Raw genomic sequence first — 25953 nt, 5'->3', positions numbered from 1 at the left:
CAGGGGGTGAAGTGGGCTACTGAGGGTGGCCCTCCTCCTGCTCTCGCTCTTTCTCTCTTATTCTGAGCTCTCATTTCCTGCAATGAGGGAGACAAGTGGAGGCTGAGTGAGAATGAAGGAGTGAGTGTGGAGAATCCATAGCATAGATGCTTAGAAGGAGACAAAGATGGAGTGAGGTGGCTAGACTAAGGGCCCCCACTGTGTGTTGTCAGTTGTTTTCATAGCATCACAGTGATAGCGAGTGTGAGGGCTACATAGTCGAATAGTTAGGTGAATGTGACCATAGAGAGAGAGGGAATGGGTAAGGGTGCAGGGATATCAGTGTCAAGTGGGATGTGGAGGAAGTGATTGCTAAAGCTGAGTGCTGGTGAGGAAAGGCAATGGGGAACAGATGGAATGTAATACTGTCACTGTTTTCCAAGTGCTCTGCTATTGCATCTTTTAGAATGGACTCTAGCATTTTCCCCACTACCGATGTCAGGCTTACCGGTGTATAATTCCCCGTTTTCTCTCTACCACCTTTTTTGAATAGTGGGGTAACATTAGCTACCCTCCAATCCATGGGAACTGTTCCAGAGTATATCGAATTTTGGAAGATGACCAGCAATGCATCTACTATTTCTAGGGCCACTTCCTTAAGTACCCTAGGATGTATATTATCAGGCCCTGGGGATTTATCTGCCTTCAATCCCATTAATTTCCCTAACACCATTGCCCTACAAATACTGATTCCTTTCAGTTCCTCCCTCTCATTAGTCCCTATGTTCCCGACATCTCTGGGAGGTTATTTGTGTCCTCCTTTGTGAAGACAGAACTAAAGTATGTATTTAATTGGTCGACCATTTCTTTGTTCCCCATTATAAATTCCCATGATTCTGTCTGCAAAGGACCTACGCTTGACTTCACCAATCTTTTTCTCTTCACATATCTATAAAAGCTTTTACAGTCAGTTTTTATGTTCCCTGAAAGCATACTCTCATACTCTATTTCCCCCCTCTTAATTAATCCCTTTGTCCTCCTTTGCTGAATCCTAAACTCCCAGTCCTCAGGTTTACTGCTCTTTCTGGCCCATTTATATGTCCTCTCCTTGGATATTATGCTATCCCTAATTTCCCTTGTTAGTCACGGTTGAGTCACCTTTTTTGTTTTATTTTTATGCCAAACAGGGATGAACAAATTCTGTAGTTCATCCATGCGATCTTTGATTGTTTGCCATTGCCTATCCACCATCAACCCTTTAAGTAACATTCCCCAATCCATCCTATCCAACTCGCGCCTCATACCATCGTAGTTTCCTTTATTTAAATTCAAGCCCCTAGTCTCTGACTCAACTACTTCACTCTCCATCTTAATGATGAATTCTATCATATTATGATCGCTCCGACCCAAGGGGCCTGGCACAACAAGATTGCTAATTAATCCTTTCTCATTATATAATACCCAGTCTAAGATGGCCTGATCTCCAGTTCGTTCCTCGACATATTCGTCCAGGAAACCATCGCGTATACACGCCAGGAATTCCTCCTCCACAGTATTGTTACTAATTTGGTTAGCCCAATCTATATGTAGATTAAAGTCACCCATGATAACTGCTTTGCCCTTATTGCATGCATCTCTAATTTCCCATTTGATGCCATCCCCAACATCCGCATTACTGTTTGGAGGTCTGTATACCACTCCCACTAACGTTTTCTGCCCCTTGGTATTTCTCAGTTCTACCCATACAGATTCCACATCATCAGAGCTAATTTCCTTCCTTTCAATTGTGTTAATCCCCTATTTAACCAGCAATACTACCCCACCTCCTTTTCATTTTTGCCTATCTTTCCTGAATATTGAATACCCCTGGATGTTGAGTTCCCAGCCTTGGTAACACTGGAGCCATGTTTCTGTTATCCCAATCATATCATATCCGTTCACCTCTATTTGTGCAGCTAATTCATCCACCTTATTACGAATGCTCCTCGCATTAGGACACAAGGCCTTCAGACTTGGTTTTTTAACACTCTTACACCTTTTAGAATTATTATTTACTGTGGCCATGTTTGATTTAAACCCGTGATTTCTCTCACTGCCACCTTTGTTTTTCTTCTTCCTTTCTTTTGCTTCTATCCGTGTTTCCCTTTCCTCTGTCTCCCTGCTCAGATTCCCAACCCCCTGCCATTTTAGTTTAAACCCTCCCACTTTGGCCCATCGTGTCCACGCTAGTCATCAAGCACTGTCTAATCTAATCCCATTTTCCAGCACTTGGTCCATGGCCTTGTATGCTATGGCGTTTCAAGTGCTCATCTAATTGCTTCTTGAATGTTGTGTGGGTTCCTACCTCTACCACCCTTTCAGGCAGTGAGTTCCAGATTCCAACCACCCTCTGGGTGAAAAAGTTTTTCCTCAAATCCCCTCTAACCCTCCTGCCCCTTACCTTGAAACTATGCCCCCTGGTTATTGACCACTCTACTAAGGGGAAAAGTTCCTTTCTATCTACCCTATCTATGCCCCTCATAATTTTGTACACCTCAATCAGGTACCCCCTCAGCCTTCTCTGCTCTAAGGAAAAAAACCCCAGCCTGTCCAGTCTCTCTTCATAGCTGAAGCGCTCCAGTCCAGGTAAAATATTGGTGAATCTCCTCTGCACCTTCTCCAATACAATCACATCCTTCCTATAGTGTGGCGACCAGAACTGCACATAGTATTCCAGCTGTGACCTAACTAGCGTTTTGTACAGCTCCATCATAACCTCCCTGCTCTTACATTTTTTGCCTTGGCCAATGAAGGCAAGTATCCCATATGCCTTTTTAACCACCTTATCTACCTGTCCTGCTGCGTTCAGGGATCTATGTACATGCACACCAAGGTCCCTCTGATCCTCTATCCTTCCTAGAGTCCTACCATTCATTCTGTATTCTCTTGCCTTGTTAGTCCTCCCAAAATGCATCACCTCACACTTTTCAGGGTTAAATTGCATTTGCCACTGTTCTGCCCATCTAACCAACCCGTCTATATCGTCGTGTAGCCTGAGGCTTCCCTCCTCGCTATTTACCACTCCACCAATTTTCGTGTCATCTGCGAACTTACTGATCATACCTCCGACATTCATATCTAAATCATTAATGTACACTACAAACAGCAAAGCACCCAGCACTGATCCCTGTGCTACACCACTGGACACAGGCTTCCAGTCACAAAAACAACCTTCGACCATCACCCTCTGCCTCCTGCCACTAAGCCAATTTTGGATCCAATGTGCCAAATTGTCCTAGATCCCATGGGCTCTTACCTTCTTGACCAGTCTCCCATGTAGGACTTTGTCAAAAGCCTTACTGAAGTCCATGTAGTCTACATCAACTGCACTACCCTCATCCACACACCTAATCACCCCCTCGAAAAATTATATCGAATTGTTTAGCCACGATCTCCCCCTGACAAAGCCATGCTGACTATCCTTGATTAATCTTTGCCTCTCCAAGTGGAGACTAATTCTGTCCCTCAGAATTATTTCCAATAATTTCCCTACCACTGATGTTAGGCCCACTGGCCTGTAATTCCCTGGCTTATCCCTACTACCCTTCTTGAATAATGGTACTACATTAGCTGTTCTCCAGTCCTCTGGCACCTCCCCTGTGGCCAGAGAGGTTCTCAAAATTTCTGTCAGAGCCCCTGCAATCTCCTCCCTTGCCTCACACAGCAGCCTGGGATACATCTCGTCTGGGCCTGGGGATTCATCCAATTTTAAGCCTGCTAAAACCGCTTGTACCTCCTCCCTCTCAATACTAATTTGTTCAAGTATATCACAATCCTCCTGCCTGATTTCTATGCCTACATCGTCCTTCTCCATAGTGAACACAGATGCAAAATATTCATTTAAAATCTCACCTACATCTTCCGGCTCTACACACAAATTGCCACTTTGGTCCATAATGGGCCCTATACTTTCCCTGGTTATCCTCTTGTCCATAATATACTTATAAAACACATTGGGATTTTCCATTATTTTGCCCGTCAGTGTTTTTTCATGTCCCCCTCTTCGCTCTCCTAATTTCTTTTATATGTACCCCCATGCACTTTCTATACTCCACTAGGGCTTCCACTGTTTTTAGTCCTTTGTATCTGCCAAAAGCCTCCCTTTCGTTCCATTCCATTTGAGAGAAAACGGGGAATTACAGACCGGTAAGCCTGACATCGTTGTGGGGAATATGCTAGAGTCCATCATAAAAGATGTAATAGCAGAGCACTTGGAAAACAGTGACAGGATCGGACAAAGTCAACATGGGTTTACAAAGGGTAAATCGTGCTTGACTAATCTACTGGAATTTTTTGAGGATGTAACTGGTAAAATAGATAAGGGACAACCAGTGGATGTGGTGTATTTGGACTTTCAGAAGGCTTTCGATAAGGTCCCGCATAAGAGATTAGCGTGTAAAATTAAGGCACATGGGATTGGGGGCAAGGTACTGACTTGGATAGAGAACTGGTTGGCAGACAGAAAGCAAAGAGTTGGAATAAACGGGTCTTTTTCCGAGTGACAGGCAGTGACTAGTGGGGTACCGCAGGGATCGGTCCTTGGACCCCAACTATTCACAATATATATTAATGATCTAGACAAGGGAACTAGATGTAATATCACCACATTTGCAGATGACACAATGCTGGGTGCGCGTGTGTGCTGTGAGGAGGATGCTGAGAAACTCCAGGATGATTTGGACAGGTTCGGTGATTGGGCAGAAGCATGGCAGATGCAATATAACGTAGATAAATGTGAGGTTATCCACTTTGGTAGCAAAAACAGGAAGGCAGATTATTATCTGAATGGCAATAGATTGGGAGAAGGGGAAGTGCAACGAGTGTTGGGTGTCCTTGTGCATCAGTCGCTGAAGGTAAGCATGCAGGTGCAGCAGGCGGTTAAGAAGGCAAATGGTATGTTGGCCTTCGTAGCGAGAGGGTTTGAGTACAGGAACAAGGATGTCTTGCTGCAGTTGTACAGGGCCTTGGTGAGACCGCATCTTGAGTATTGTGTGCAGTTTTGGTCGTCTTATCTGAGGAAGGATGTTCTTGCCATGGAAGGAGTTCAGCGAAGATTCACCAGGCTGATACCTGGGATGGCAGGAATGATGTATGAGGAGAGATTGGGTTGATTCGGCTTGTACTCGCTGGAGTTTAGAAGAATGGGAGGGGATCTCATTGAAACTTATAAAATTCTGGCAGGACTGGACAGACTAGATGCAGGAAGAATATTCCTGATGGTCGGGGAATCCAGAACCAGGGGTCACAATCTAAGTATAAGGGGTAGGCCATTTAGAACAGAAATTAGGAGAATTTTCTTCACCCAGAGAGTGGTGAACCTGTGGAATTCTCTACCACAGAAGGCAGTAGAGGCCAATTCATTAAATATATTCAAGAAGGAGTTGGATATATTTCTCAATGCTAAAGGGATCAAGGGGTATGGGGAGAAAGCAGTGACCGGGTACTGAATTTGGATGATCAGCCATGATCGCATTGAATGGCGGAGCAGGCTCAAGGGGCCGAATGGCCTACTCCTGCTCCTATCTTCTATGTTTCTATGTTTCTATTCTTGTATATCCCTTGACATCCAGGGTTCCCTGGGCTTGTTGGTCCCACCCTTGACCTTTACGGGAACATGTTGGCGTTGTACACTCTCTATTTCCTTTCTGAAAGACTCCCACTGCTCTGATGTGGATTTTCCTACAAGTAGCTGATCCCAGTCCACTTTGGCCAGATCCTGCCTTATCATATTAAAATTGGCCTTCCCCCAATTTAGAACCTTTATTTCCGGTCCATCTTTGTCCTTTTCCATGACTACCTTAAATCTTACCGAATTATGGTCACTGTCCCCAAAATGCTCTCCTTCTGACACTTCTACCACTTTCCCAGCTACATTCCCTAAAATTAGGTCTAGTCCCGCCCCCTCTCTTGCAGGACTTTCTACATGCTGGCTCAAAAAGCTCTCCTGGATGCACTTTAAGAATTCTGCACCCTCTAAGCCTTTCACACTCTGACTATCCCAGTTAATATTGGGGAAGTTGAAATCCCCTACTATTATTACCCTATTATTTCTACACTTCTCTGAGATTTGCCTACACATCTGTTCCTCTATCTCCCCCTGACTGTTTGGAGGCCTATAGTACACTCCCAGCAAAGTGCTTGCCCCCTTTTTGTTTTTAAGTTCTACCCATATGGCCTCATTAGAGGAACCTGCTAAGATATCATCCCTCCTTACTGCAGTAATTGACTCCTTGATTAATATTGCGATACCCCCTCCTCTTTTACACCGCCCTCTGTCTCGCCTGAAGATTCTATACCCCAGAATATTGAGCTGCCAGTCCTGCCCTCCCTCAACCATGTCTCTCTGATAGCAACAATATCATACTCCCATGTGTTCATCAACATCTTCAATTCATCTGCCTTACTCGCAAGACACCTTGCATTAAAATAAATGCCATCCAGCCTTGCCATACTCCCTTGTGCCATTACATATTTGCTCTGCCTTCCAGGCTGACTTGTTTTTTCCTCTATGTTTGGCTGTGCATCACCCCCTACTATAGCTGCACTCCGTATCCCATCCCCCTGCCAAGTTAGTTTAAACCCCACCCCCCCCCAACAGTACTAGCAAACCTCCCCGCAAGGATGTTAGTCCCGTTCTTGTTCAGGTGAAACCCTTCCAACTTGTACAGGTCCCACCTTCCCCAGAAGCAGACCGAGTGATCCAGGAAAATAAAGCCCTCCCTCCTGCACCAATTCTTTAGCCACGCATTAATCTGCTCTATCCTCCTATTCCTATATTCACTAGCACGTGGCACCGGGAGTAATCCAGAGATTACTACCTTTGAGGTCTTGCTTTTTAATCTGCTATCTAGCTCCCTAAATACTTGTTGCAGGACCTCATCCCTCTTTCTACCCATGTTGTTGGTACCAATGTGAACCACGACTTCTGACTGTTCGCCCTCCCCCTTCAGAATGTCCTGCAGCCATTCAGTGACATTCTTAACCTTGGCACCAGGGAGGCAACATACCATCCTGGAGTCATGTCTGAGGACACAGAAACATCTATCTGTTCCCCTTACGATAGAATCTCCTATCACTGTTGCTCTCCAACATTTTTCCTCCCCTCCTGTGCAGCTGAGCCACTCGTAGTGACACAGACTTGGCTCTTGCTGCATTCCCCTGAGAAACCATCTCCCCCAGCAGTATCCAAAATGAAAAATCTGTCGGAGAGAGATATGGACCCAGGGGACTCCTGCACTACCTTCCTAGTTGTTTTACTCTGTCTGGTGGTCACCCATTTCCTGTCTGCCTGTGCACTCTTTATCTGCGGTGTGACCGCCTCATTAAACGTGCTATCCACGAAGATCTCAGCTTTGCGGATGCTCCACAGTGATGCCAGCCGCAGCTCCAGTTCCGAAATGCGGATTTCAAGTAGCTGCAGCTGAAGACACTTCCTGCACATGTGTTCACCCTGGACACCAAAATTGTCCCTGACTTCCCACATAGCACAGGAGGAGCACTCCACGCTGCTGAGCTGCCCTGCCATGTCCTACCCTTAATTTACTCCCTTTACTTCCTTTAAATTAAATAATACACTAGGGACTTTAATTCCCTTTAAACACTACTTACTCTAAACTAATGGCTGGACTGTAGAAATACTCACCAGGTCATACTTACCAATCAGCTCCATCCCTGGTTGTGACATCATTTTAGCGGTTTTGCAGTTATTGTTGTTTGACTACTCCCACTCTCAGACTCTTTCCTTGGTGTAAAGTAAGAACCAATTCCCAACTCGCAGCACTCTGTTTAAACCGCACAGAGCTTGCTCTAAGGAGGTTAGAGTGGATACAGAGTTTACTCCAAACACTTCCAAACTGCATATCAGTCAAAAGTGTCTTCCAAATCCTGAAGGTTCAAGCTTCTGACATTGGAACGTGAACAGCTGTGAAATGATAGCTTTCAGACCACTTTTGCAGTTGTCACCTATTCACAGCAATGGAGTGACATAGAGAACCCGACCTACTTACCTGACGTGATTTCCAAACGATGTGAAGCCCGTTAAAATAAGTGGAAAAATAGAAATAGGCTGGCAAAATAGTAGTTAACAAGTGTTTAACAAGCATTTAACTATCTTAAATGGCTCCTCTGCCGCTTGGCGTCAGGTCTGTTCTGAAATCGCAGACCCGACACTTTGAAGACTTAGATGGAGGCAGGTTTAGAGCAGGTTCCCAGCCCACTGTCAATCAGTTCAATTTTGACAGTGGACCCACCTCTGAACCCGTACTCTGAGCGCCGACAAATTCGCGGCCAAGGTGTTGGTGAACAATGTGCCCCCTAATTTTTTTTAGGTGCATGGGCCTAGAAATTCACTATGGCCCCGCCAGCTGGCTAACGGCCAAAAGTTAGCGCTGGGCGCGGAGCCATGTGCGACCGTCAGATATTCACTTTTTGCGCCCCAAGTCGGAACCGGGCGCTATTCCAGGGTGTGCCCGCCCCCGCTTGGGGGGCTGAAACTGAATTTCAGTGCTCTAAGTGCCGCTGCGCCACCCGATGCGGTGCGGCAGGCTGCGGTACTGCAGGCCTCCTCCTTCTCTTAAGGTGGAGGTGCCTGCAACGGGGAGATCGCCGCTGGATTGCGCCGGCAAATGAGCCCGGCACCACGGAGAAGTGCCAGGCTCGCGGAAAGCAGCCGGCAATGCCGCGGGGGGGGTGGTGGAGGAGGCCGGGGAAGGAGGTGCGGGCAGGCGGCCGCCGAAAAAGCGGCCGGTCGCACCTCCACCTTTATGCGCCCCACTAAGGCTGCAGTAAGGCCCTGGTCTCCGGATGTTAGTAGCGGCCGCCACGGAGGAGGCGGCGACAACTGAATATGGGCGTCGGGCCGGCATCGGGGTGGAAACGGGGCACTGCGCACACCGATGACGCCATCGGTGCCGGCACAGCGCTACCGGCTACCGCCGCCATTACCGTCGAGCTCAATATCAGCGCAACCTCCTCTACTGGTGCAGAAGCCCTCTTTAGGCGGTAACTGGGCGCAAAGCTTGCAGCGCCTTACTGAATTTCTAGGCCATGGTCCCTTTAATGGGCTGTGCGGCCCATTCAAAATTTCACACATGCGCAAAATCTCTCATTAAATAGCTAGTAAGCGGCCTGCACAGGACCTCCAGACAGCTGTGTGGCCATACAGCTTAGTGGGAATGTTGTTGGTCAATGTAGATCAATGAGCACAGGGGTGATGGGTGAATGGGACTTGCTGTGGGTTAGGATACATGCAGCAGTGTTTTGGATGAGTTCAAGTTCATTGAGGGTGGAAGATGGGAGGCTGGCCAGGAGAACATCGAGTCTGGCAAATAACACATAAATGTAATGTTATAGAAACATAGGAACATAGAAATTGGAGCAGGAGTAGGCCATTTGGCCCTTCGAGCCTGCTCCGCCATTCAACGAGATCATGGCTGATCATCCAAACCCTAGCACCCGGTCCCTACATCGACAGCCATCCCACCCAAGCCCTATCCCCGTAACCCCGTAACCCCACATATTTAATCCCCCCAACACTAAGGGCCAATTTTTTATCATGGCCAATCAACCTAACCCGCACATCTTTGGACTGTGGGAGGAAACCGGAGCACCCGGAGGAAACCCACGCAAACACGGGGAGAATGTGCAAACTCCACACAGACAGTCACCCGAGGCCGGATTTGAACCCGGGTCCCTGGCGCTGTGAGGCAACAGTGCTAGCCACTATGCCACCATGCTGCCCTTTATGTATGTTGTAGGACCAACACAGAATACAATCACTTTTTTAAAAATTAATTTACTTATTGCTCATCCCTAGTTGTCCTTGAGAGGGTGGTAGTGAGCGGCCTACTTGAACCGCTGTGGTCTGGAGGTGGGTGGAGGAGAGGGAGAGGGAGAGAGAGAGGGAGAGGGAGAGGGAGAACATGGCGCTGGTGTAAAGGGGGTGGGGGTGGAAGAACGTGATCTATCTTCCCATCTGGATCAAGTTTTTGCTCTCATTCCCGGCCTACTTCAAGACCCTCTCCCCATCCACATCCAATCTCCTGACCTTCACCACCTTGAGCCGAGGAAAGTGTGCCGGTGCAGGCCGCAGTTGCCGCATCGTTTAGTATTGCACATGTGCGACCAGATCGACTGCGCTGCGCAGTACCAAACAGGCGCGCATGCACAGAGAAAGTCAAAATCACCATGGAAATAATCACTCCGAAGTTTTACGAACATACGAATTAGGAGCAGGTGTAGGCCACTCGGCCCCTCGTGCCTGCTCTGCCATTCAATAAGGTCATGGCTGATTTGATTATTCCACATTCCTGCCTACCCCCGATAACTTTTCACCCCAAGAATCTACCTACCTCTGCCTTAAAAATATTCAAAGACTCCGCTTTCACCGCCCTCTGAGGAAGAGAGTTCCAAAGACTCACGACCCTCTGTGAGAAAACATTTCTCCTCATCACTGTCTTAAATGGGCGACCCCTTATTTTTAAACAGTGACCCCTAGTTCTAGATTCTCCCACAAGAGGAAACATCCTCTCCACATCTACCCTGTCCAGACCCCTCAGGATCTTATATGTTTCAATCAAGTCACCTCTTATTCTTCTAAACTCCAGCAGATACAAGCCTAGCCTGTCCAACCTTTCCTCATAAAACAACCCGCCCATTCCAGGTATTAGTCTAGTAAACCTTCCCTGAACTGCCTTCAATGCGTTTACATCCTTCCTTAAATAAGGAGACCAATACTGTACACAGTACTCCAGATGTGGTCTCACCAATACCCTGTACAACAGAAGCATAACCTCCCTACTTTTGTATTCAACTCCCCTCGCAATTAAAAATAACATTCTATTAGCTTTCCTAATTACTTGCTGTAGCTGCATAGTAACCTTTTGTGATTCATGCACTAGGACACCCAGATCCCTCTGCATCTCAGAGCTCTGCAATCTCTCACCACTTAGATAATATGCTTCTTTTTTATTCTTCCTGCCAAAATGGACAACTTCACATTTTCCCACATTATACTCCATCTGTCAGAACTTTGCCCACTCACTTAACTTATCTATATCCCTTTGCAGCCTCCTTATGTCCTCTTCACAATTTACTTTCCTACCTATCTTTGTGTCATCAGCAAATTTAGCAACCATACCTTCAGTCCCTTCATCCAAGTCATTTATATAAATTGTAAAAAGTTGAGGCCCCAGCACTGATCCCTGTGGCACACTACTCGTTACATCTTGCCAATCAGAAAATGACCCATTTATGCCTACTCTCTGTTTCCTGTTAGCTAGCCAATCTTCTGTGCATGCCAATATGTTACCCCCTACGCCATGAACTTTTATTTTCCACAATAACCTTTGATGTGGCACCTTATCAAATGCCTTCTGGAAATCTAAGTACAGTACATCCACCGGTTCCCCCTTATCCTTTTGTATGAAGGCAGTGTAGGAGGAATTCAAAATTGCATTAAGCCCATCCCCACTATGTGGAAGAAAGTCGGAAGGATTTGTATAAATGAGCTGACAACAGTCACATCGGTTTGGGGAGATGGAAGAGGGGATTGAGCAATAATGCGGCCACGGTGTTTAATACAGGGATGTCACTGGTGAATAGTATAGATGATGCCCAGCTGCAAACGCAGGTCAATACCTTATGGGATCAGCTAAAGAGGATACTGGGGGAGGGTAATGAGATTGAGGGTCAGGAATTACGAGAAGATTATATATCACATTTTGGGTATGATATCCCGCCATTACCTGAGCATTTGACAAAACTGGTAAAGGATGTGGAGCTTTCCCAAAAACATTACTACACTCTCCAGCCAGAAAACAGAGAAATGCGAGAGGAGATCAGGGAAATGACCACCCCACCTTGGTGGGACATTGGTTTTAATATTGAAATTCCACCCTGTATTCAAATTGCCTCACATGTATTGATAATTGTGCAATTAATAATGGTGTTGTATCTGTTCAGGTTATCATGTAAAACGAAACAAAGGGTAAAAAGGGAAAAACAGGAAAGACTGTATAAAGGGGATTTGGGATTATAGAATCAAATGTATAGACTGTGTAAAAACATGTTAGATTTGGCTGGGACCGACAATACATCCTCCATGGCAGAAGAATGGATGGAAGTACTATCTCTAATGTAAGAGATATTAAAGGGGGGAGATGTAGGATCGATTCCTCCCTCCCAATGGTAAAAATATTGGACTATGAAATATAAAAACCCAGAACTGCAGAACCCGCAAAAAGGGCTCAGCAATAAAGGGTTAATTCAAACATTGCAGTCGAGACTACGACTGGATCACAGACAATCTAAAATCTGAACAAGAACATTCGCATATTCATGTACCTTAAGGAGTTACATTGTTCACCTTAGACCATGGCCCCCAAATAACCAGTATCAGTGCAGGCCTAGACAATGGGCCAGGCCTTGAACTTTTGAATATGAATGCTAACAAAAACCAAAAACTTCGCATATGCAGTCACTTTGGGAAGGATGCATTGTCAGAAAGGTATCTCTAATCAATGGACAATACGAGGGACAATTCACACATTTTGAAATGGCCATCGTATGCTCAGGAGGGGGCCTGGAAATGTGTGTCCAGATACTGCAAGTTGGTTTTGGTTTAAAGTAAGATCACTTCGAAGACAGCAGGGTGGGAAGCCAATGGCAGAACAGCGAACAGAGAGATTCGGGCCTATAATCAACTCCAAGAGACAGTTGATCGGGAGTGGTGATTGTATGTTTCAGTCAAATCATAGAGGCGGCTTTTATGATTGAGTCTGAGTAAGTTTGTGAGTTTCAGTCAGATCACAATAAGGGTTTTGTGATTGAGTCTGGGTAACTTTATATGTAACAGTCAAATCGTGGACGGGTTTAACTGTGTCATATTGTGTCGATGCAAATGACCCTTGCGTAGGGGTTTGTATTTTGTGGTTGTTAGCCTGATATAATTCGTAGGGATTTATACTGGGGAAGTGATTGTGTGTGTGTGTTCAATAAACAAATGAATCAAAGGTTGAGCCAAAACTCTGTGCTGTGTGTATTTTGTTCTTATAAATCCTGATGTCCAAGAACTGTGTGTAACGGGGGACCAGTATCGGAGAAAACCCCTTACAGAATCTGGTGACCGGCGGTAGGACGTCAAGGTTTAGAACAAAATTATGAACAGGGTTAAGTACAAGAAACCTGTGATGGAGGATAGGATATCCTCGTATGTGTTTGGGAAAGTAAACATTTACGAGCACTGGGAGCGGGAAATGTTACACTCTGACAGTCCGTATGAGAAAGCGACAGAGTGGACGTGCAGCAGTATACATAAGAAATCGAAGGAAAAGGTGATTTGGCCAATATGTATGCAGAAACAAATTCAGATGCTCACGGAGAAAGTTGAGCGTTTGGGTAAAGAGAAACAGGAATAAGGAAGTAGGGCAGGAGCGAGAGAGGCCGTAGTGAACCGGCTGACAGAAGATTTGAGCTTTTGAAAGGCAGGAGAGAAAAGCCCAGGAAGAAACAGCTAGAAACACGTTAGAGTACCTGCAATGTCAGGTCACCGAAAGTAGAAGGCAGTGTCAGGCTCAGCATGAGGAAGGTAATAGGAACTCAGAGAGAGCTGACAAGGCTGAGGAGCAGCTAAAAGATATAAAGGTGGCATACAGGGTAGCCAAAAACCGGGTACATGAAGAGGCCGATCACGGGCCCTGTAATGAAAAAATCCGTAGGTTGACCCTAACATTATCCAGGGCCAGGGGTATGGTTTGTCTCATGGCACCAGAGGAAGTTGGGGTAGACTGCGATGAGGAAGAAAAGGAGCCCGGTGATGGGATCCAGTATAGAGAGGTTCGACTGGCTCCCGAAGCACAGGGACCACCGGGACCGATGTGTCCCCTGCGACAGCAAAAGTTCAGTCCACCCCCACAAGGCAGCGGTCAGGGGCCACTGCAGAATGACTATGTGCTTCCCTATACGTCCCTTCAGTTGCAGGAAATGCTGGCCAATTTGCCGAAACTGAAGCACGGAGGGGATATATAATAGGCGGCCAATTCGATATTGCCCATTTTACCCCATTGCACAAAGGTTAAAGTTACTCCCCTCAGGTCCCTTCACTCCCTTTGCTATTCACACATTCTTTAGTCCTTTCTCGAAGTCTGCATCAGCTCACTGATGAGCTTTCCCATTTAGCGGTTTACAGGTTATCTATTTAATTAACACCACATCTGGGATTGATGTATCTGTTGGTTCTCTTCCAGCTCTCTTCAATTTTTCTCTCTATTTCTCCACTTATTAAACTGCCTGTTTATCTCCTGGCCTGTGAAGGGTGCACACCCAAAATGTTTAACTTTACTGATGCTAACTGACCTGCTGCATATTTCCAGCATTTCCTGTTATATTTCAAATAATTGCTGCTGTTTTTCAGGATTTTTGAAGTACAATTTTACTGCGCCTAGCTTCACATCCAGTTACCTCGAGAGGGCTTTTTTTTATATAGTGTTTTATAATAATCCTACGCGATGTGGGCAAAAATGAGATTTTTATTTGTGAAGAATCCAGACTGCTGCTGGTTTCAAATTAAAATTGGATTGAAAACAATGGAACTAACATAAAGCATGAAAACCACTCAAATCCTATAGCTAAACAATATAAATCTGGATGGTTTGATTGCTCGGTTCAATCTGAACATTTGTAAAATTGCATGGTTCTGCTGCAATTTTCTTTTTAATTGCATGCATAATTCTGTTGTTTTGTCAGCTTACAAACATGTTGAGTATCCTGGGGCAATGGAAATGAAAAGTTTAGTTTGAGTTCAGAACAGTCTGAATATTTGGCCACGATTTTGCTCACCTCGGCGGGTCCGGGGTGGACGACGTCGGTGGCGGGTCACGGCTCTGTTGCTGTCTCCATCCCACTGTCTGAAATGAATTTCCCTTGATGGGGCCCGCCCAATGTGTTTCCCGGCCAATTAGAGGAAGCGGGTCTGGTGACGTTATTTCATGATGCGTCATCAGCCGGTTTACTTAAAGGGACCATGCCCAACTTTATTTTGACAGTTATGCTGTCAGTATTCTACAGCATTGAGGTGCTGCAAACACTGACAAGCACTGCACCCAGGCTCTCCCATGACTCCCTCCATATGCTTATGGAGGGAGTCACAGAACGAAGGGAGGTCCTCTTCCCTTCCCATGGGTGGAAGAGACCTCCCCAGGAGACCAACACAGCCAGTTGCACATTGCACAGGAGGACACAAGCAGGGATGTCATCAGGAGGGCCTGGATGCAATGGCACAAACAGTTCAATGATCTCAGTAGATCACGAAACATTAGTACAAAGCCACACTCAATTTATCCTGCTGTGCCTCTCATCACATCCCTATCACTCTGCCTTCCCTACCCTACTCCTGCACATCCTTACTCACACCAACTTACCTTGCACCTCCACCCATCCCCCTCTATCTACATTATCACATTCCCATCTCACGAGCTACCCATCACACTCACCCTCATCCTAGTGCAATCATACCAACTAACAACACACAAGGGTAGACACTTGGGTGTTTTATCCAATGTTCATGTAAAGTTTCTGTTAATGTGTGTCAAACATTGAAACTTTTATTTTCAACACGTTCCTTTCTTGGACAGATTTGTGCACAACTTTGGAAGTGGCTTAGTGAGTTGCAGTGAATGTTGAGGCATAACAGTACCCCCCACAATGGTGATAAGTGTGAAAGGAATGGTTTGGATATTGTAGGGATGCTTTATGCTGTTGTTGTGGGGTGGTGCCAACCTGGTGCATCATCTGGCAGCCAGGGTGTACAGCATCAAGTTAAGTAAATCTGGCCATGGTGAGGCCATCCCTGGCCTCCTGGGCAGCAATGTGCTGATGCCCTGTGTCCTGTGCAGCATCAGGTGATTGTGGAGAAGGTTGGTGTTGCTGTTGGTGCTACTGGTGTGCCTGGTGCTACTGGTGTTGGGGCTCATTTGTGGTCCGATTCTGAGGACCAAGGTGAGAGAGTATAAAGGGCACCCATGTTGATGGAATAGATGGCAGGTGAAGTACAGCTAACAGAAGAATTCTGTCAATGGTGAGAGAGTTCTTCCAAAGAGGTGATACTGGATGGAGAGTGGAAAGTGGAAAGCCTACAGAATCTGTGCTGGAAATGGACTGAGAAACAGCTTGTGGCTGAGGAAAGAGATCATCTCTCAGGTGGGAGCTTTTACTATACATTTGAAGCTGTCAAGGAATCAGCTGGAGCAATGGCCACTGAACTCCCATCTCAGGTTGACAGCCGTGGTCCCTGAACAGCGTGGGTCCTGTGGCCATGCAGTTAAAGTAAAAAGGTAAATTAAAAAAGCCTGTTAATAGTCTGTCAAGAAGGCAATAATGAGTTTAATTGGGTCACCCGCTGCTGCCTGTCAAATCTGATCAGTACTGACAGACCCGATATTGGGAATGGCGCGTGGCGATGGGTTGACAGCGGGGTTCCGACCCACTACCCGACCTAGTGTTCAAAACTGGCCTAAATCAAGCCGAGCCATCTTAAAATGGTGCCATTTTAATGATTAGATGGAAGCACTAAATGTAAATAATAGTGTTTTTTCTTAGCATTTTCCTATCATTGTCTCTTAACATCATTATGAAGATCCTTTATACGATCCTCATGTCACCAAGGAATATGTGTAAAATTCCTGCTTGACAATCTTCAATAATGCTTTCCATGGCTTTGGTGACAGGAGAAAGTACTCGTACTTTAGAAGACTTGCTTAGCACCCAGATTTGCTGCTCACCAAGCTCATCAAGTAGTACATTAATGTATGCAACGTCACCATCTCTTTGAAATCAATATATCTGCATTAAAACTCTGCACAAGGGCCCTCCTTTATGCCACTATAAGTTTGAGCTCCTTAAGTTTCAACTACTTAAGTGTTCCCAAGTACACATTGTAGATACAAGATTTGTAGTGCATTAAGCTTTAGACTGACTGCTGTCTTTGTGAAATACAGTTCATAACTGTACTTTAGTGGTCAGATGGTCATAGATAGGATTCAAGAAGTAATTTTCTCCATTCAAGTGGTCATTTCTGTAACCAATCCCACAGGATGCTTGTAATTGAATGGAGTGGCTTGACCTGTTGATCACTTCCAAATACTTGGAATGTTCTTTAAGACAAATCCCACTCCCAAGCCTGTGTACTCAGCCATTCTGGGATGTATATTTTCTGCAGCCTGCAGATATAGCTTGCAGTAACCAATTTTAACCTTGTGTGTGCTGTGACCGGCAAACAAGAATCCATAATGCTTTATTTTTGTCACATCACCATATCTCAAATAATTACAACCAATGATGCCCAATCAAATTGTTAACTTGAACTGCCAATTAGGTCAAAATTTGCTGACAAAACTCCTTATTATTGGTCATGGATGTTCCCATTGTGTATGTAAACAAAAACAACTTACATTGATAGAGCACCTATAAAGTAGTAAATTGTTCCAAGGTGCTATAAACATTTTGACACCGAGCCACATGAAGAGATATTAGGACAGGTGACCAAAAGCTTGCTCAAAGAGGTAGGTTTTAAGGAGCATCTTAAAGGAGGAGAGAGAGGTAGAGAGGCAGAGAGGTCTATGGAGGGAGTTCCAGAGCTTAGGGCCAAGGCAGCTGAAGGCACGGCCACCAATGGTGGAGCAATTAAAATCAGGGATGCTCAAGAGGCCAGAATTGGAGGAATGCAGAGATCATGAAGGGTTGTACAGCTGGAGGAGGTTACAGAGATAGGGAGGGGTGAGGCCATGGAGGGATTTGAAAATAAAATGAAAACATTATAATTGCAGCGTTGGTGGACCGGGAACTAATGTAAAGCCACGAGCAAAGGGATGATGGGTGAATGGGATTTGGTGCGAGTTAGGATATGGGCAACAGCTTTTGAAGAGCTCAAGTTTACGGAGGGTGAAAGGTGGGAGGCCGGCCAGGAGAAATTGGAATAGTTGAGTCTAGAGGTAACAAAGGCATGGATGAGGGTATCAGCAGAAAATGAGCTGAGGCGGGGCGGAGACAGGTGATGTTACAGAGGTAGAAGTAGGCGCTCTTGGTGATGGGGAGGATCTGCGGTCGGAAACTCATCACAGGGTCAGATATGATGCCAAGATTGTGAACAGTCTGGTTCAGCCTCATACAATGGCCAAAGAGCGAGATGGAGTTGATGGCTAGAAAACAGAGTTTGTGGCAGGGACCAAAGACAATGGATTCGAGCCTCCAAATATTTAATTGGAGGAAATTTCTGCTCATTTGGTGTCTGGTGTTGGACAAGCACCATGACAAATCAGAGTGAGTGGAGGGGTCGAGAGAGGTGATGATGAGATAGATCTGAGTGTTGCAGCATACATTTGGAACCTGACATTGTTTTATCGGATGATGTTGCGGAGGGCAACATGTAGATGGGAAATAGGAGGGGGCCAAGGATATATCCTTGGGGGACTCCAGAGGTGACAGTGTAGGAGCAGGAAGAGAAACCATTGCAGATGATTCTCTGTCTACAACTGGATAGAATGGAATGGAACTAGACGAGGGCAGTCCCATCCAACTGGATATCAGCGGACCAGCGTTGAAGGAGGATGGTGTGGTCAACCATGTCAAAGGCTACAGAAAGATTGAGAAGGGATAAGTTACCATGGCTATAGTCATATAGGGGCGGAAACCTGATTAGATGGGTTCAAACATGGAATTGCGGGAAAGTTGGGCACAGATTTGGGCGGTGACAACACATTCAAGGACTTGAGTGGAAAGCAAGGTTGGAGCTGGGGTGGTAGTTTGCAAGGACAGAGGTGTCAAGGGTGGATTTTTTGAGAAGAGGGGTGATGACAGCAGATTTGAAGAGGGGGACAGTACCTGAGGGAAGGGTTTGAAAGTGTTGTTGTTTCCGCATCTTCACACTCTTCCCTTGGAGAATAGTGTGAAGTAGTGGAAGGATTTGTAAGCTGATTAATAGGTTGCCTGGGCATGATGTGAATGCTTCTTCCAAGGCCGTAAGTGTCTTCATAGCAGCCGATAGTGTGGTTAGTCCTATAGGCAGGAGGGTTTAACGGGCTCCCACATTTCATACAATTGGGGGTGGGGGGAGGGGGGGTGGAGTGATGCACACCCACCAGCCGCGAGTATCCAGCTGGTTGTCAACCCAGGAGTCTCCACTTGCCGAGATTGTCTGTAGCAGGGATCAAAACTTCAGAGCTGGGAATGCTACCACTAAGCCTAAGGCTCTCTCCAATTATGCAAAAGTAATATACATGCAATGAGGAACAAGATATCCTGCAGCACATGCCTGAAACCAATTTCAGTGTCATGCTATCATCGTAGCTAACAGCATCTGTAACAGCATGAAAAATAGTTAGCAGCTGGATAGTCAGTACCTGTGCACTCTGCTGACTTCAACAATGGTTTCAGGTGCATTGCTTTTTTACATTTTATTTGATTCCTGGTAGTCTTGTATGGGGTGTTTGATCCTTGGTAAAATAATAGCAGCATACAAGACTGATGTCATGGAAATGTGCTAAGAACCCCCGTGAATCAATGAATAGTGTTACAAATATGTGGATTTAGTCATTGAACTGGTAACTACAGAGCTGACATTACTAATCCAAACATGGAACTGGATGGTTTCATTGATTAATTGGAAATTGTTACTTGTGGTTGGATCTCCATAGGCAGAAATTAATTTTTAGTCCGAGTCCTCTCTAGCTCGACCCTTGCATAATCAATTTATGTACATATTTGTATATAGCATTCTCAGGTAGAGCTTCAAAAATGTCAGGAGTTCTCTTAGATTTCAGAATCATAACCAGACAAAGGAATCCATTATTTGATCTACTTGATGTGTTACATCACAATATTCAACAACACAATATGCCGACACTGGTAGTGATAAACGATGATAATCCCTATTAAACCCACCTTGTCAAAAAAACAGCATTTTGTTTTCTGAAGCATTAAAAGCCGTTACATTTCTTCATAAGTCATTCTCATGAGGCATAATCGATTCAGTACAGGTCTGTACAGTGTATGTATGTTCAGATAGATTGTACTATTTACAAGGCCAACTATTTCCAATTTGTACAGAAAAGTAAACAGAATCGTGGAATAATATCCCCAGAAAACCAGAAATAGTTTCAGAAAATCTTTAAAGCTTTGGAATTAAAATGGAATTTGACTTAATTCGTCACCATAACCCAGCGGGGCTAAATATAAATACCTGGAACCCTCAGAGCACTGGTAAAAGGCCTGGCAACCCACGTAACAAAAATAACATTTGATTTATTCAGTAGCCCTGACGATTTGCATTTGTAAAACTTTTGAGTTTCAAATCGCTACTTAAATTGTAAGTAATTACAACCCATATGTGACCACCAAATCAAATTGTTAATCTGAACTGACCATTAGCTGCTTGGAGTTTAAGATCCTAAATTGACCCACTTTAGATTATTATTAGGCATGGGCATCAGATTCCCCACTGTATCTGTAAAAGTAACATGTAGGTAGTAAGGAACCCATAGCACATGTCTGATGCCTTTTTCCGTGCCACGCCATCGTGGCAGTCGACAGCATTGGATAAGCATTTGAAAAGAAAGAGTACAAAAGGTTGCAAAGAAAGGGCAGGGGAATGGGAAATGAGTAGATAGCTCCAGTGGAGGGGTTACTGGCACAGACACAATGCACTGAATGGCTTAGTTCGGGATTGTAATTTTTATGATTTTACATTAGCCGCTCAACTCTGTAAAATGTGTGCGTGTTAAATACCCACCAGTTTGAAGAATGTCTGGTGTTGTAGCTTGAAATATTCCAGCAAACAAATAACTCCAAGTGGCATAATTGTTGATCCTTGGGATATGCACCTCTACTAATGCAAAAATTATTAGAACTGTACAGGTTTAGAGGACTAGTCCGCTTACCGGAACTATCGATAAACTGCTGGGAGAGAACAGCGGTAAAAAAAAATGCAACAAGGGGATGTATGTCCAATCTCAGATAGTTTGCTGAAAAATGAAGGCATCCATTATCCCTGAGGGTCTGGTGAAAACAACTTGCATCCATTTTCAGTGCCAGTCCAGCAACAGCTATGAATTATATCGTGTCACAATTTGCTGAATACTAACGGTCTAATGGTGGTACAGGACAAGATTTGAACTTAAGCTTCACAAAGAACCCAATAGTTTAGACGTTTAGGGGTACAAATTGGGTAGTGCCCCCTCGGACAATTTTCCCAGGTAGCGCCCCGAGAGGGAGGAGGGGCGCTGCTGGAAGAGCCCCGTGTCCCTCTTGGGGCGCTGCGAGCCAATATCGTGGTGCTACATTGCGCTGCGGTACTGTAGGCCTTCCTCCCCTTATTAAAGGGGACATAGAGTCCAGCGGTAAGTCAGGGGGCGCCACCAAATATTACAGCCGGGGCGCGAGTGGGGTGCTGCGCAAAGTGATGACATCATCGCCGGCGGCGCAGCACCGCATCGCACTAACAGTTAACACCGCCGCTAACCTCCTGCTGAATTTCACGGGAGGCGTTAGCGGCGCTGCACCCAGGCGCTTGTTGAATTGCACCCGGTTGGCGCCCTCTTAGGAGACGCTGTAGGATTCTCAAAATTGGACTTTGTATTAATAAGGGTCAAATGGCAGAAGAGGCCGCGATTTTAAAGACTGTTTTAAAAGAAGCCCAGAAAAAGGGGCATACAAAATGACCACCATACCATGTGACCAGCTTATTGGGACACTTTAAAATGGTTCCTGTGCAACCTCAGACAGCTTTGTGGATTCAACCCACAGTAAGTTCTGGAAGCCGTTTCTGAGAGAACGAAACCAGACCCACACATATACATATGGATTAGATGCAGATCCAGTCAAGATCGGCCTGGAGACAGAGGCCATCAAAATGTTGACCCAGACAAAAGGGGGCAATTTCATATTCATGAGAACAGCATCCAGGACTAGATAACGAGATCAGCAGGACATTAAAAACAATGAAGGTCATTCCAGACCAGAGATGGGCCTTTACCGGCCATCAAAAACATTAAAAAATATAATAACTACCCCGCTGTGCTCCCAGCCCGCCAAAAGTTAAACAAAGACTAACCTGATTTTGGGCGGGAGATGGAAGCTTCTGGAACAAAGGTATATCTAGAAGACTTTTCGGCAGTTGGGGCAAGCTTGAACGCAGACACAGCTTCGGAGAGAGAACTGGTGGGTGAAGAGGAGTCGCTTCGGGAGAAGATCAGCAAACTCCTCTCCACCATCGGAGGAGGAAGAAGAATCAAGCCAACATCAAAAAGGTCGTTTCGAAGCCGGCGTCCCGCCCCGGGGAAACACATCGGGAGATCATCGACCATCCCCGGGCCATTGCCGAAACGAGAGGCCATCGAACCAACTTGGGAGAAGAAACAAAAAAATAAAGCCCCAAGAGAAGAAACCTTCCAGCCACTCCGGCTCGAAAAGAGACAGTAACGAACCAAGGAAATCAATGGGAGCCAGCCCAAGGCTCCTCTGACCGGGGTCGAGCCAACGATCCCCGACCCCGCCGACATCCAGGCCCGCTGGTGTCAAGCCGCCCCGACCCCCACCTCAGGAGAGAGGTGTGGCGCAGCTCGCAGGGGCTCCATGATCCACGTGGAGATGGAACGCCTGAAAGGATCAAACGCAGACTGGTTCAAAACCTTGCACTTCCTTGTGGGATTGGTGAGCAGGTTTCTGGCTCTTCACAATCAGATCTAGATAGGTTTAATAAGGGGGTGGATTTAAGGGTACAATTAACATGAGTTGTTGTCCCTCGATGTTCCGTGTGTTTCCTTATTTCATGATGATCTTTGTAGAGTATAAGATGCCTGTATTTGCTTTAGTTAGTACTGTGTCGTTATGATTTGTTTGTGTTTTTCCCTCCCATGTACTCTCTTTATCTGCTTGCATTTGATTTGATCTTTTTCCTTATGCAATAAAGTTTCATTTTGTTTCATCAAACTTGGTCTACAACAGTTTTCTCTACATTGTAGTTCCTGCCCCAAAGTCCAGAGTATAGAACCTAAGGGGCGAGTGGGTCAACCCACACAAGGTTTTACTGTGCAAGAGAGCGAGGCCTCTAGAGAGAGAAACCTCAGGGACATCTCTCAGGAAAACCCCTTACAGAAAATGGCAACCGCGGCAGGACTCTGGCAGCAGGGTTGCAATGTAGTAGATCCAAGTTGGAATGGTCAAAATGCAATTGATGAGAGGATAGCGGATTATGTCTTTGGCAAGGTAAATCTCACTAAACAGTGGATTTCCGATCTCTTGCTGGATGGGCGTCCAGTGGACACAGCCATAAGATGGACAGAGAGCAAGGAGCACAAGCAATCAGTCGAGAAGGCAGTGTGGCTGATGTGTTACAAGAAGCAGGTCCAGATCTTGGACTGGGTCGTTGCAGCACAGGCAGCCAAGATCACAACACAGGCAGCAAAGATAGAGGAAAAGGCCATCACAGCTCTTCACGCGCTGAATCAGGAACGCCAAGTGGTAGCTAGTCAACATCAGGCTAGGATAGAGTACCTGGAGTGCCAGGTTACTGAGGCAAAGATGAATGAAACGAGGATACGGGAGAAAAACGCCCGCCTCACACAACAGCTAAGAGCGCAGGAGGAGAGAGTAGTGGAGGTTAAGGCAGCTTACAAGCTAGCCCTCGAGCACGGGTTTGAGAGCACAGATCACGGCCCCTGCCAAAAGACCATAGAGGACCTAAGAACGGCCCTGGTTAAGGCAAAAGGCATGGTGTGTCTCGTCAGCCCGAAAGCTAGTCACATGAACTTTTTAAAGGAATCAAAACAGTCGATTCCAGCTGAGGTAATTGTGGTACCAGCCACCGAGCCCTCAGCACCGCCGAGCTATAGTGAGACTTGGCCGGAAAAGGAGGGGGTAGTGAAAGAGAAGGTAGCCGAGTTGGAGTGTGTGGAAGAACCACTGGTAGCAAAACCGGTACCGGCACCAATGTGTCCCGCTCGGCACCAGAGGTTCGGTCCCAACGCTGCCGATGGCAGTATCGGACCCCACCAGAACCAGCTCGTGGTGCCCTACGCTGGCCCACAATTAAGGTCCATGGTGAGCCACCTCACATGACTCACAGTAAAGGGAGATCCCTCGCTTCATTTCAGTGAGATAGAGGAAAAAGCAGCCATTAATGACTGTGATGATCAGGAACAGGTGAAACTGTTGCTTTTCTCCCTGGATTGCACAATCCTTCAGTGCCTCTCAGAGGATAGTAAGAGGGGACGGAAAGGGTATGCGGATCTCAGGGAGGAAGTTTTGGAAGTAATGGGAGTGGACGATGGTAGTCCGCTCGACCATGTGGAAGGGACCGTGCAGCTATCTGGAGAACCCCCACGGGTTTTCGCAGAAAGGCTGTGGCCGGTGTATCGACGCAGCTGTCCGGGCATGCCTGAACGGGTTGCAATGAACGATGAACAGCGGGTTCATTGGCTCCGTTGCTTGGTTACCAACAGCTTGCCAGAGATACGGGCCCTAGCCAGATCTTGGTTTGATCCTCAAGGTCCCGGCGTCACGGAGGAGATGGTACTCCATCAGCGAAATGTAGCATACAAGAATTGTAGAGGTCAGGAAACACCTCCCCAGAAGGGAAAGGTGCATGAGGCAAAACCCGCAGCCCCAAGCAAGAAGGAGTGGTGTCAGAGGGGGAATCGCCCTGTCCAAGCCAAGCTCAATTGCTACGGGTGCGGGAAGGATGGACATTGGCGCAAGGACTGTAGAAATCCGTGGAAGGATAATAAAGGGAAATTTCCCGCAGTCCAAGCCCAAGCCCAGACCGCCGCCCCAGCACCAGCCAAAACCCAAGCCGTAGCTCCTGTCCCAGCACAAGGAGCTGGTGCAGTTATGGATCCCGCTGCGATTGAATCGATCATAGAGACAATGCGGTCTCTGATGATTTCACAGGGGAAAATAGCTGTCACCACCGGTCTTGTTGCTCCCGATACCCCGACCATTGTACCCAAACGACTAGAGCCGGCGCAGCCCGTTTACTTGTGTGCGCTGCGATATGATATATGGAGGCGACCCCTCGTGGAGATGGAAGTGCAGGAGGTAAAGGGACCTATTTGTTGGATACGGGGGCATCGTGCACCGTAATCCACACAGATAACCCCACCACCTCGCCTCTGTCCACCGGGGTTCCTTATATTCTGTCGGGCTTCAAAGGCAAGGAACAGGCTGGCGCTCATTCCATTCCCCTCTCCATTCATTTAGGACCACTCCGCACCAAGTGGAGGTGTATACTGATGAAGTGGGAGGTGGAGAATGGGAAAGGGATCCTCGGTCCGATTTCTTGGTCGAACACGGGATCCTCGTGGACCTAAGAAATCATTGTCTTTGGGGAGCGGGTAAGGGTGAGCTGGGCAAGGTAGTCGTCATCCCAGGGGAAGGAGAAAGAGGGACCCTGTGTTCCGTGAAGCCAAAAGAGGGCTACGACCTCGAGCTCATGCTCACGGGAGTCCCACAAGATTTGCAGGCATTCATGTACGACCACCTGACGAGGTTTGCCACTCACAAGCACGATTGCGGGAGGGTCACCGGGTTTGAGGTCAGCGTAGACGGGGACCCCATGGCCCAACCCCAAAAACAGTACAACTTCCCCCGGGAAGCGGAGCCCGACATGGAGACCGCAATATCTTCACTGGTGCAGCAGGGCGTGTTGAGACCGATAGCCACCCATGTGAACTCTCCGTTATGGGCAGTGAGGAAGCCAGATAATTCCTGGAGATCCACGGTGGACTACAGAGTCCTCAATAGCAACATCCCAGCCTGCGCGCCGACAGTAGCAGCAGTTGCTGACCTGATAGGAAGTATTCCAGCCTCCGCGACCACGTTCACGGTGCTAGATATTTCTAATGGATTTTGGTCCATCCCTTTATGGAGGGAGGATCTGTACAAGTTTGC

This window comes from Somniosus microcephalus, chromosome 1 (assembly GCF_052327205.1).
Source record: "Somniosus microcephalus isolate GS21.2 chromosome 1, FLI_Smic_1.0, whole genome shotgun sequence".
Lineage (NCBI taxonomy): Eukaryota > Metazoa > Chordata > Chondrichthyes > Squaliformes > Somniosidae > Somniosus > Somniosus microcephalus.
Note: the sequence above shows the minus strand (reverse complement) of the source record.